The following is an 11,617-nucleotide window of genomic DNA, read 5'->3' as shown; positions in this document are numbered from 1 at the left end:
GTTTTCCCTGACTTGGTCAAATCTTACCATGGGATTCATCTCACGATGGATGGCAGTTTTGCATTTGTGATGACATTCCCTCCACTCAGCTGTAAGCTTCTAAAGAGAGGAACTGTGTTGTGCTTACCACTGTGTGCTCAGCTCCTAGTACTATCACTTTCAATAAAATCTTTTGAATGCTTGAACACACTATTTGTTCTTTCCTGCAAAGTTTAAGCCAACTTAAGTGAACATGAACAATCTAGTTGGAAAAAAAAAGTATGCAGTGAGTGCAGGTAAAGCACACGTGTGATCCAGAAATCACTTGTTCTATCATTAGTCACTGGAAGAAAGCACTTATTTCTCTTTGGGCCAAGCACAAGCTATCTTAAGGCTATCAATTATGGTAATAGCAGTTAATATTTTTTTTTTTTTTTTGAGACAAAGTCTCGCTCTGTTGCCCGGGCTAGAGTGAGTGCCGTGGCGTCAGTCTAGCTCACAGCAACCTCAAACTCCTGGGCTTAAGCGATCCTACTGCCTCAGCCTCCCGAGTAGCTGGGACTACAGGCATGCGCCACCATGCCCGGCTAATTTTTTGTATATATATATATTTTAGTTGTCCATATAATTTCTTTCTATTTTTGGTAGAGACGGGGTCTTGCTCTTGCTCAGGCTGGAGCAGTTAATATTGACTTTAACTGCTGAGTTTTAACAACATCTATGTTACTGGGGGAAAGGGGAAAAGAAACCCTTTAATTTTTCAGTAATAGCTACTTTCTGGCAGTTAATCACTTAAAACAAATCTCAAGCACATTAAAATATTTATTCATATCCCCCCTGTTTTAAATGTATGTTTATGGACCATTCAAAGGCAATTATTTCAGTACTCAGGCTCCTGGAAATTTTAAGCGATCCAGTCAACTCTCACGAAGATCAAATTTTCGAAATCCTCAACAAGGACATCCTAAGAGAAAAAAATACAGTACTCAATTTGACCAGCAAATATTTACATTTGTCACATCTCAATAAAAATAACTTGGTAATAAAACTCTCATTACATGCTTTTAAGTACTGCATGAGTTATGCATTTCCAGATTTGGCTCGAAATACCTGAAATTTGGCAGGTTTTAAAATCTAGCTACCACACAAAACGCAAATATTAAGAGATCCAGAATGCCAGTACTGTGTACATTTGTTCCTCTGGGATACTGAGAAAAAAAAACAAAACTGTCACAAAAAAAAGCTGGGAGGCCGTCCCATTTGCTGTTAATGTCATCTTGATAACTACAGATGTAGTAGTGCTAATACCAATGAGCCATTAATGCCAATTTAATACTAGAGAAAGCACCTCAATTTAAAAGGTGATGAAAGCCCCATTACAAAGTGCCTTATGGTGTAATTACAATATTACACTACCTTAAGTCACCTTGGTGTTCCCACGTGGTTCTCAGCCACAGTCCATGCTTCAAGCACCCATCTTCTACCTGAACAAAAATTAGTTAAAACTGGTTACAAGAAACCACATGCTTAACGCTGGCAGGCTCAAGATCACGTGTAAACAAAAGCATTAACTGTGACTTAAGCAGCTCCTACACCAAAGATACCAAATTTAAGGGCAGGAAAAGACTGCAAAGCATTTAATTTATGCCTTTTTTGACACCACATCCACTAGTTTCGAAAGTGAATGGGCAACACAAAGGCTACATTAAACTGAGTAAGGTCGGCTCCATCTACTGCATAAGGTTGCTGACTGGCCCAGAAATTAACCGTTCTGATAAAACGTTGAATGGGAACAATTTCTCTGCGGAGAAATTTCCTCCTATGGTTCAAAACCGACTTCGTAATGAAAACTAAAATGCAAAGTGTTTTAGATGGTTGGTTAAAATTCTCAGAAGCCCAAGGCAGCTGGCTTTTCTCGCACCATGAAAACTCACCTGCAGAATCGCCGATACTCAGTACCCGCAAAGTGCTGCACCTGGAAACGGTTTAAATCATCTACACCTTAAATGGCACTTTGCTTCTACACTGATTTTACACCGGGGCAGGGAAGGCATAAAGGCAGTTATACCGCGCAGCCTTTTTACTCACACGAAAAAAACCCCAAACAGCTTCCATTAAAAAACTCCCCGGCATACAATCGATGATCAATAAACACAAATCCATTTAACGACTCTCCCCATTTCCGGGCAAGGGGACGGAGGCCGAAGGCCGCCTACGGCCCTCCCGAGGCGCCCCGGAGATTGTGGCCGAGGCCAGGTCGCCGCCCTCCATGCGTCCGCGGTCAGAGACCCTAGGACGCCGCCGCGGACGCTTCGCCAGGCTCAGGGTGGCGGCGCCCCTGCCCGGCGCCGCGGCGTGGGAGCCCACGCGGCCCGGCCGAGCCAGCCGCCGGCACAGAGCGCCCAGCCCAAGCCTGCGAGGCAGGAAAGGCCGCGCCGCTTTCCCACAATGCTTTTCTACGAGTGGAAGCACCCACCGCCCGAGGGGCGCGGGGAGAACGGACTGTACCATCGGCCGCCGCACTCTCGTGAGACGCCGCCGTGTGGCGGGAGGGAGAAGTGCCCAGCGCGGGGCCGTGGGGTGCGTTTCCAAGCGGACAGAACCGAGGAGCGAGGTCTCCCAAGCTGAGACACCGTCGCGGTTGTGTGACCGGTTCTTTCGACGGAGAAGGAGGTTCTATCAAAGTGGGGAGTTCTAGCCATCCTTCCTCCCAGGGTCACGAGCTTGTGCTCGGCGCTGAGCAGGGGGCGTCACCCACAGGACTTCAGACCCCGAGTTTTGGGGGGCGACAGAGTTCACCGCCTCCAGCTGAGGAATAGTAAGGTCATTTACTCAAAAAATATGAAGTATTTACTATGCTCCAGGCTCTGTCCTCAGTGCCTGGGAATCAGGTGTGAATGAGACGGACAGGTTCCGTCTTACATTCTAGCTGAGTGAGAAAGACTAAACAGGTAAACCTGGGTCCTGTAGTTCCACACGGGGTGAGTGCCAGAGGGAAGCAAAAGAGGGTAAAGCGACAGAGCATCGCTGTCCCACGGAAACATAGTGCGAACCACGAATGTAATTTTAAATTTTCGAATTGCTACATTACAAAACGTATAAAGGAAGAGATTAAATTAATTTTAATAACCCAACATATATTAATTATTTCAACATGTAACCAATATGGAATTATTAATGAGATGTTTTGCATTCTTTTATTCTTACTAAGTCTTGAAAGTCCTGTGTACATTTTTAGTTATGCTTCCAGCATATTTCAGTTCAGACTAGGCACATTTCAAGCGCTCAGCAGCTCAGGGGGCTAGGGCAGCCACAGGACGATTGGAGGTGAACTTGGAGCAGAGTATGTGGGAGTGGTTATGCAAGATATGGGGACAGTGGGCCTTGGCCAGTGTGGCTGGAGCAGAATGAGGAATGCAGAGGGACAAGATGCATCTGAAGAGACAGACAGGAGCAAGTCACATAGGGCTTTGTACTTGCAATAAGGTGTTGGGATTTTATGTTGAAATTTTGTAGTTGATCAATAATCATTATAGAAATGAAGCAGATTGTTAGTCGGCTTTTTTTCCTGATAACTATGACTCCTTGAAGGGACAGGAATGGCAGTGAGACAATGTGTGGTTACAGCTAGGTCTCCTTGTTCCTGTAAGTTCCAGTAGAGATTCATCCAGAGACCACAGTTTCAGCACCTTTCTTTGTTTCTTTGAAGCCTACTACCAAAAAAAAAAAAAAAAAAAAAAAGGAAAAAGAGCTTAAAAAGCTTATCTCCAAACTCATCAGGTTGTGTACATACATTCAATATAGCTTTTTGTATCTCAGTCATTCCTCAATAAAGTGGTTTAAAGAAAAAAAAAGAGAAGGAAAAGATAATCCAGGCCCACAGTTCAGTAGTCATCACACAAGGGCTAGCCTGAATGATAACATAATTAACCTGGGGACAATGACCATGCAGAAGAGGTAAGTGTATAATGATTACAAGAAGTTAAATAACTCTGGACTTGCATTTGGAAGTCACTAACGTCTGGGCAAGAGAAAGGTTGGGAACAGAGGGCAATACCACCAAGACTGTCATTTAACGACACTGAAGGGTACAGTTTGGGGATTATAGCAAGCCTTAATCTCGCCTTCTTGCTATGGAAAGTCAGGGAGAGGAAATTTCCTTGGGCTGGGGCAGCCAGCAGATCTAGGTTTATATCTAGCTTAGACACTTGTTCCCTTAGGTAATGACCACCATTCTGAGACTGAGTTTCCTCATTTACAGGGTAATAACTATACACATGTGCTATATAGGTTAGTTTAAAGAATTAAGAAAGGTTTCTGGAATTATGTAGCACTGTGTGTGATACACAATGACATTTGATAAATGATTCAAATGAGCTAGGCTCTTCCTCTCACCCCACGTATGGAAACTTCTTGGATTGAGTTCTTAAGGAAGAAGGGGATATGCTGCTGTTTTTCTTTTAATGGCTTTACATTTTTGCTCCTGCTTTACTCTTTTCTTCCCTTTTCTTCCCTAAACTTTGGACAAGTCAAGAGTAGGTAGAGAAAAGGCATTTGTTCCAATTATTGGATTTGTGTTGGGTGTTAGGAAATCAGTTCTAATTTCTTCATCTTCCTGTTTGCTTTAACCTCACACATCCTGGCAAGCAAAACCCAATAACTAAGTACAGGTGAGCAGAAAGGACATGAGAAGAAGATAGGGGATATTTTCTATGTACTCGCCCCTTCACCCTTCCCTGTGGGGCTGAGGCATTGTGTAAGGATGTTCATACTACACACAGTGTTAGTGTAAACATGGAACAACCTCAGTTTGCCTGTGTGGTAGAATTTCCCTGTAAAGGCAGAATAGTGGTCACCCAAAGATATCAATGTCCTAATCCCCAGAATGCGTGAATATATTACATTACATAGCAAAAGGGGCTTTGCAGATATGATTAATATTTGGGGCCTTGAGATGGGGAGATAAAAATGGAAGAAGAAGGACAAAGAGTTAGGGATTCGGCAGAAGAGAAGGCAGGAGAAATGAGATGAGAGGGACCCATCCCTCCATTGCTGGCTTTGAAGTGGGAGGAAAGGGCCCACAGGCTAAAGAATATGGCAGCCTCCAGAAGCTGGGAATGGCCCTCAGCTGACAGTCAGCAGGGAAACAGGGACTTCGTTTCCACAACTGCATGGAACTGAATTATGTCAACACCTGAATGAGTGTAAAAACAAATTCTCCCCTAGAGTCTCCAGAAAAGAACATAGCCCTGCTAGTGCCTTGATTTTCACTCAGTGAGACTCATGGCGGACTTCTGTCCTATGGAACTGTGAGATAAGAAATTTGTGCTGTTTTAAGCTGCTAAATTTGTGTTAGTTTTTCCTGGCAGCAAGAGGAAACTAATATACCCTGTAAGGGGTGGAGAGTAAGTAAGCTTAATGTCTTACTACACTCTTGCTTGTCTCCCATTTTCTCATTAGGAGTGTGAATGAGGTTTTACATTGAAGCTATGCACATTTCATTTTAAAGCACTTAATCCACATGGAGCTGACTTTTGTTTATAGTGGGTGCTAGGGATCCAATTAGGTTTTTTCCATGTGGTTAACCTGTTGTTCTGAGACTGTTTTCAAATAGCCTATCCTTTCTACACACATCTACCATGCCACCATAGTCATATATCAAGGGTGTTGTTTTCTTTTTTTTTTTTGAATGGCTCTGTTTTTGTGCCGTTTATTCTGTCCCCCTGGTCAATTTGCCTATCCTGTGTCAATATTACACTGTCTTAATTACTATATTTTTATAATAAGTCTTGATATATGAAATGGCAGGTACTCTGCCTTCTCATATCCATTTCACCACCCAGACACCATGATCTCTTTCAGAAAAGGCTATTATTGTCCCTTTTCTCTTGCATGTAGTTTTTACAATTAGCTTGTAAAGTTCAATGAAAAGCACTGTTGGGATTTTTCTTGGAATTGCATGGAATCCATGATAAATTGAGGGAAAGTTGACTTCTATTAATATATGAAGATGGTACGTGTGTTAGTTAATTTTGTGAGTCACCTCTGAATCACAGGATTCCCAGCTATATAGTTAAACATTATTTCTGGATATTTCTGGAAGAGATTAGCATTTGTATCAGCAGACTGAGCAAAGTGGATTTTCCTCTTCAGTGTGGGTGGGCATCACCTAATCCTTTGAGGGTCTGAATGAACAAAAAGGTAGAGGAATAGGGGAAGGGCTGTGGGTGCAGTGGCTCACACCTGTAATCCTAGCAGTTTGGGAGGACAAGCCAGGAGAATCACTTGAGGCTAGGAGTTGGAGACCAGCCTGGACAACCTAGTGGAACCCCCTCTCTATAAATAATAAAGAAATTAGCCAGGCATGGTGCCATTTGCCTGTCCTTGCTACTCAGGAGGCTGAGATGGGAGAGTTGCTTAAGCCCAGGAGTTTGAGGCTGCAGTGAGTGTACCAGTGCACTCCAGCCTGGGCAGCAGAGTGAGACTCTGTCTCTAGGAAGAAAAAAGTAGAGGAAGGGAGGATTTACTTACTCTCTGCCTGACTGCATGAGCTGAACATTGGTCTTTTTCTGCCCTTAATCCTCCTGATTCTCTAGTCAAGGCCTTCAGACCTTGACTAGAATCTATACCATCTGCTCTCTGGCACTCAGGCCTTTGAACTTTATCAGTGGCTATTCTGGGCCTCCACTGTGCAAACGGAAGATTGTTATGACTTGTCAGCCTCCATAATTGTGTAAGCCAAAATACCGTATAATAAATCTCTCTCTGTGTCTCTCTCTCTCTCTCCCCCTCTCCCTCTCCCCATCCCCCACAACAATACTGTTTCTCTGGAGAACCCTGACTGATACAGTGTGCCACTCTATTTATTTGTCTCTACAATATCTTTCAAACAAATTTTATAATTTTTTGCTTGAAGATATAGCACATTTTTTAAGTTAATTCCTACACCTTATATGATTTTTTAAATTACATTTTTTAGACTAGATAGAGGGAAAGGAATACATGCAGAAGCAGAGAAGGAGCTTTGAAAGACCACCCTGAGCCTAGCTTTAGGCTAACCACCTTTGGGTGTCATTTTGAAAAAGAATGAAGAAATAGAAAAAAAGATAAACAGCATTTGAAAAGGAAAAAACAATCTGATTTACCATCGGGTATTCTTCAAACTAGTGGTATTTCTGAAATTACTAAAAAGAGAAGCAAACTAAAACGTCCTGCCCCTCAGATTTCAGATGCAGAACTGCAGGAAGTTGTAAAAGTTGGCCAAGCAAGTGTAATTGCACATCACACTGCTGGGGATTCTGGCATGACAAACTCTGCTTCCAGTACTCTTTTGTGTGAGTACAGTGTCACCAACAACAGCATCACTCTTAGAACACTGCAAATGCCAGCTTCCCACGACAGAGTTCTGCAGGAAGCCTAAAATCTCATGGCCTTGGCCAATGTATACACCCCATTAAAAGGTGGACTTAATGCCATGTTACATGAGAGTGACTTCTTAGGTGTGACTTCATAGTGGCAGGTGTATAGACTCCAAACACAGTTCTCTCTATCCCATTCAGGACTCTTTCTAATGGAGCTGAAGGGCTGACTCCCCGGAGTGCAACAACTCCCAAACCAGATATTAACTCCACCTCAGTTAGAACTCCTCTGTGGGACAAGTTCAACATTAATCCCGAGGATGGAATGGCAGACTACAGTGATCCCTCTTGTGTGAAGCAGGTGGAAAGAGAATCTTGCGAACATCTCCATTTAGGATTGTTGGGCCTTCCAGCCCCTAAGAATGATTTTGAAATTGTTCTACCAGAAAATTCCGAGAAGGAGCTGGAAGACGGTGAAGTAGATGATACTTGCATTGGATTGCTGCTGAGGTGGATGCTGAGAGCAGGCCATACAAGATGCAGAGCATGTAAAGGAAAAGAAGTGAATGCACAAAGCTGTCCAGAAAGATCTGCCAAGACTGTCAGAAGTACATGAAACTATTCCAAGACCCTTAAATGTAGAACCACCTCTAGCAGATTTAGAGAAAAATGAAGAACTAATCAAAAGTTAAATGATCACAATGCTTCATTATGACCTTCTGAATCACCCTTATGAGCTACCTGGAAATAAAGAAAGAACAACTGTAGGATTTGATACCAATAATTCAGAGCACATTATCTATCTGGAATAAAACTCTTATGAAAACTTCTCCAAAGAAGAGCTGAAAAAGGCCCAGGATGTTCTGGTGCAGGAGATGGAAGCAGTAAAACAAGGAATGAGCCATGGAGAATTCTCAAGTGAAGCTTTTAACCAGGTCTGGGAAGAATGCTACAGTCAAGTTTTGTATCTTCCTGGGCAGAGCCGCTACACATGGGCTAATTTAGGTAGCAAAAAGAACAGAATTGAATCACTTGAAAAGAGGCTCAAGGTTTTGGAATGTGTATTGGAATCCAGATGTAATTAGGGTATCTAACATAAACAGGGGTCACATGACAACAGAAGCCAAGAGAGCTGCAAAGATGGAAAAGATGAAAATTTTGCTCGGGGGTTATCAATCTCGTGCTATGGGGCTCATGAAACAGTTGAATGACTTATGGGACCAAATTGAGCAGGCTCACTTGGAGTTATGTACTTTTGAAGAACTCAAGAAACATGAAGATTCTGCTATTCCCCGGAGGCTAGGGTGTCTAAAAGAAGATGTTCAGTGAAAACATGAAAGAGAAAAGGAACTTCAACATAGATATGCTCATTTGCTGCTGGAGAAAGAGACTTTATAGTCAAAATTTTGAAGCATAGTTTATATTCTGTCACAGGATGAATTAATTGCTGTTTTTCATACTCGGGAGGCCAAAGCTGATGTTTATCATCATTGACAAATTTACCCACTGTCTGTGGTTTTTTGGTTGTTTATTTTAAAAGATATTGATCTTACATAGTTTATGTATAAAGACTTTAATTCCACAGGACAGACATTTTAGGGTTAAATTATTAAGACTATCATTCTTTTAGCAGTGTCATATTTCCAAAATATTTTAGTTTGGGCCTTTAATTTAAAATGCCTAATTTTAAAATGCTGCCTGTGAGTAAACTATTGAATAAAAACAAAATGTAAAAAATTGAAAAAATAATTTTCTCACCAATTGCTCTTAATATATATTAATGCAATTGCTTTTATATATTGATATTAAATAATAGATTATTTTTAATTTAAAATAATTTGTAGATTCTTTTTAGGATTTCTCCTTAAACAATCATATTATCTGCAGAAGCTTTATTTCTTCCTTTCCAGTTCTTATACTTTTTGTTTGTGTGTGTGTTGTCTATGTGTATGTCTGTGAATGCCCAGGCTCAAACCTCTAGAACAATGTTGAATAGAATGATAATACTACCCATCTTTGTCTTGTTTATGATTTTAAAGGAATGCTCTTAATGCTTCAGCATATGTGTATGATGTGTATGACATTTTTATGCCTTTTCTATCCCATAACAATTGGGTTAGGAAAGTATCGTTCTATTTATAGTTTGCTAATAGTCTTTCTTTAATCATGAATGAATGTTGAATTTGATTAAATGATTTTTTATTCCTCTATTGAGATGTATGTATGTTTTTTCATTGTAATTTGTTAATGCAGTGAATTGCATTAATACATTTTCTAGCATTGAACCAATCTTGCATTTCTGGAAGAAACGATGCATGTCACTTCAGAAAATATTCTGTTTAGAATTATTGCAGTTATGTTTATGGATGAGAGGTGACTATAGTTATCTTTTTCATATTGTCTTTGTTAATTTTGATATTAAAATTGTATAGCTATCTACTTAAAATTAGTAGATAAATTGCTAATAGCTACTTAAAATTAGTTATTTGTTTCTGAAAATCAGATGTTCTGTGCAAAAACATTAACTGGAAGCCTAATTTCTGTTTATTTGAAATGATAAAATTATAATGGGTTACTTGTTAATTCAAGCTTATTTCCTAAAATGTAACCAAAATGCAATAAGTAAGCCTATATTAAATAACAAACTATAATGTTAGGATATAAATGTTCATAATTTTACATCCCGATCACCAATAATATAGTTGCTGATAAATAGTTACTTTGTTAGAAGTAATATATTCTCTTTTGTTGTAATTGCTTTTCTGCTTGCTTTGCTCCCTTTTCCATAAATATTTCAATGCTTTCTCAACTTTTTTAGTTTTCATTATAAAAACGGTGGGGGAGGGGGGGAGGTGAGGGGGAAAATATAAAGGGAACTATGGAAATGTGTCAGAAAATGATTCACACTGAGGATGATACTTTAATGCTTCTTGTATCACCAATGGCATTTGTGTAGAACATTCCCTTCATTGATACTCAGTATGCTTTTTGATATCTGGTGTATGATACTGTCATTTAACCAATTGTGCTTGTAATGTAACTCAAGGCATTTCATACATTCTTTTTGGTGGTTGTTAAAAATGTTGTATTGAGTTTTGGCGTCCAAAATAGAATTTTTCCTATGTAACTATCTGCTGAAATGTTGTTTTGAGAGATACGTATGTTGAATGATGTTGGGTTATTAAATACAAGAGGTAACTTAGTGGGAAAACATTAATATGAGAGAGCTTCTGTGGAATATACCTATACTGACTTTATAAAGTTAATTGAAGAACTTTTCCTCTTTTTCTCTCCTCTGAAAATTTTTGTGTAATGTCAGAATTTTTTCTTGATTAAAATAACTGCACTTTGATGTCAGAGGATCCCTTGAGCCCAGGAGTTCGAGGCTGCAGAGAGCTATGATCAGGCTGTTCATAGCTCTCTCTCTGAAAACAAAAACAAAACCCCCAAAAAACTCACATTTAAACTATCTAAGTCTGTTATTTCCTTTGTGGAAAGATTTTCAACTATTGATTCAACTTCTTTAATGGTCTAGGACTATTCAAGTTTTCTAGTTCTTTGGTGAGTATTGGTAAATTAAATTTCTTAGGAAAGTGTCTATTTCTCCTATGTTTTTAAATTTGTTAGCAGAAAGATGTTCATTATGTTACCTCATTATCTTTTTAAATATTTCCTGTGTTTTTAAATTTGTTAGCAGAAAGTTGTTCATTATATTGTCTGATTATCTTTTTAAGTCTCGCTTTTCCTTCAGTTTTATTTTTATTTTTATTGTTTTAGAGATATGGTCTCACTCTGTCCCCAAGCAAACCCAAATTCCTGGGCTCAAGTGATGTGCCTGCCTCAGCCTCCAGAGTAGCTGGGACTACAGGTATGTGCTACCATTCCTGGCTAATTTTTAAGTATTTTATAGAGATGAGGTTTGGTTATGTTTTCCAGGCTGGTCTTGGACTACTGGCCTCAAGATATCCTCCCACCTTCCCCTCCCAGAGTGCTGGGATTACAGACATAAACCAGTACGCCCAGTCCCCACTTATGTTTCTTTTTCATTCCTAATGTGTATTGTAGGATTGTCAATTTTATTAGTAATGATTTAGTATTTTAAACTTTTATTGATACTTGCGGGGAGTTACTACGCTCCCCGAAAAGAGGTTTTTTTCTTCCGATCAGGTCTCTCAGGCAGGGGTCATCACAAAGGATGAAAAAATAGTAGGAAACAGAAATAAAAATAAAATAATGATAATAATACACAGAGCCAAAGATATGGTTTATAAAGTAAAGGT

General features: G+C 40.0%; 1 long non-coding RNA gene, 1 other non-coding gene and 1 pseudogene across 2 annotated transcripts; 1 reads left to right on the top strand and 2 right to left on the bottom strand.

Moving 5' to 3' along the window:
• Positions 1–789: 789 nt before the first annotated feature.
• Positions 790–2,383, bottom strand: LOC138398201 (uncharacterized). Its single transcript, XR_011235935.1, has 3 exons — positions 1,914–2,383; positions 1,396–1,463; positions 790–943 (listed from the first exon to the last, which is right to left on the bottom strand). It is a non-coding gene; the product is annotated as an uncharacterized lncRNA (long non-coding RNA).
• On the bottom strand, positions 1,549–1,681 carry LOC138398533 (small nucleolar RNA SNORA13). Its single transcript, XR_011236011.1, has one exon. It is a non-coding gene; the product is annotated as a small nucleolar RNA SNORA13 (small nucleolar RNA).
• A 1,536-nt stretch (positions 2,384–3,919) lies between the features above and the next one.
• Positions 3,920–8,735, top strand: LOC138398051 (cell division cycle 5-like protein; annotated as a pseudogene).
• The last annotated feature ends 2,882 nt before the right edge of the window (positions 8,736–11,617 follow it).

The sequence above is a fragment of the Eulemur rufifrons genome, chromosome 17, assembly GCF_041146395.1.
Source record: "Eulemur rufifrons isolate Redbay chromosome 17, OSU_ERuf_1, whole genome shotgun sequence".
In the NCBI taxonomy this organism is placed as follows: Eukaryota; Metazoa; Chordata; class Mammalia; order Primates; family Lemuridae; genus Eulemur; species Eulemur rufifrons.
The sequence above is the reverse complement of the archived record's forward strand: the minus strand, read 5'-3'. Positions and strand labels throughout refer to the sequence as shown.